This window comes from Pinus tabuliformis, chromosome 7, assembly GCF_031772625.1.
Source record: "Pinus tabuliformis cultivar Carrire ecotype Pingquan chromosome 7, CPIR1, whole genome shotgun sequence".
Lineage (NCBI taxonomy): Eukaryota > Viridiplantae > Streptophyta > Pinopsida > Pinales > Pinaceae > Pinus > Pinus tabuliformis.
This window is the reverse complement of record NC_142293.1, coordinates 810440126-810441998: the sequence shown is the minus strand read 5'-3', so window position 1 is coordinate 810441998 and position 1873 is coordinate 810440126. Positions and strand designations below refer to the sequence as shown.

General features: G+C 43.0%; 1 pseudogene; it reads left to right on the top strand.

Annotated features, from left to right (window-relative positions):
• Positions 1 to 398: 398 nt before the first annotated feature.
• Positions 399 to 1629, top strand: LOC149250045 (xyloglucan endotransglucosylase protein 1-like; annotated as a pseudogene).
• Positions 1630 to 1873: the final 244 nt, after the last annotated feature.

Genomic DNA, 1873 nt, shown 5'->3' with positions numbered 1-1873 from the left:
CGCCCAACAACCGGACCCGAACAGAAAAACAAGAGGGAAACAACATATCGCAGAAATGAGGCAGAAACAAACCTTAACACAGTGCAGAAACGAGTTTTCAAACCTTGACACGGTACCCAACACGTGGCAGTCCACATCGGACACGTGTCATACGACGGCAGCTGCGCCGTCGATTCACATGGCTGTAGGGGAGGTGGAGGGGAGGGCGCACAGGTAATGGCGTCCCTCCCGTACCTCTCGCCGTTGTCTCCATCATATTTCCTCGCCCACGCGGATCAGATGACATATGCCCACTGCTATTTATGTTATATATATAACCCAAATCAGCTATCACTCCCAGCGCATCCCTCTCCCACAGCGATTTCGACCTACGAGTTGTTAATTGACTCGTTCATTTCAATATTCTATTTTCTCAAAGGCATCTCGGGCTATTCTGTTCCTTTTCCTTCGTATCCTCCCTGCATTACTCTGTTCTTGCATCTATATTTTTGAATTCATTGGAAATGGGGACGCCCCTCCTCTTGCCTTTATTGTTAATCTCATCCAGACTTGTCCTAACTGTCTCTGCAAATTTCTACAATGATGTCGGCATTACATGGGGCAATGATCGTGCTAAAATCCTCGACAATGGCCAGCAATTACAGTTGACTCTGGATCGAACTTCAGGTAATATTTGGTAAATGTAATTTTCATGCCAACATGCTCTGCAACTATTTCATTTTCATGTACACTTTTAAGTTATTAGACATCTTATTCCTTCCGTTTTTGATGACAGGTTGTGGGTTTCAATCCAAAGAGGAGCATCTGTTTGCCAAGATTGATATGCAAATCAAGTTGGTTCCTGGCAACTCTGCAGGCACAGTCACTGCCTATTATGTATGTTTTTCTTGTCACTCTGCCCCGCTTCAACAGATTAATACTCTGAATGACAATATCTTGTCCTATGCTGTGCAAACATGTCGTTGTTATGCCCCCTTGCAGCTATCCTCGCAAGGCCCCAAACATGACGAAATAGATTTTGAATTTCTGGGCAACCTCTCTGGAGATCCTTATATTATGCACACTAATGTCTTCGCTCAAGGCCTTGGCAAACGTGAGCAACAATTTTACTTGTGGTTCGACCCAACCTTGGATTTCCACATTTACTCAGTGCTCTGAAATCCAACCAAATCATGTATGTATTCTAAACCTCTTCGCTCATTCATCCATTCAATAGAGTACAATGCAATTTCTGAATCTAACAGAAATATGAATGTATGTTTGTTATTCAGATTTTCTGTAGACGAGACTCCTGTGCGAGTGTTTAAGAACAGGGAGACAGAGTTGGGTAAAGTGGATAGCAATTATCACTATCTTACGAGCCAAGCAATGAAAATCTATTCAAGCCTTTGGAATGCAGATGATTGGGTGACTAGAGGTGGACTCGTCAAGACAGACTGGAGTAAAGCCCCTTTTGTTGCATCCTTCCTCAACTTCAATGCTGCAGCTACTTCTAATCTCGCTGCAGAGGAAGATTTGGATTCCAACCAAGAGCAGAAGCCCCAGTGGGTGCGAAATAACTATATGATCTATGATTACTGTGCTGACACCAAGAGGTTTCCCCAGGGGGTGCCCGCGGAATGCAAATGAGCCCTCAACAAGTCAACTCCATAGTCTGATTGATGAATTAATGAGTCCTCAACAACTCAACTCCATACTATGATTGATGAATTCTAGATACCCTGCCCTTCCAACCATTCTTTTGTTCCTTCAATTCTGCTCTACGAACTCCATTGTTTTCCCTATACATACATTTATGTGTACTTAATCTGCTGTATAAGTTCCATTATTTCATTGTTTTCGTAGTACATACATGAATGTATCCAGAACTGTA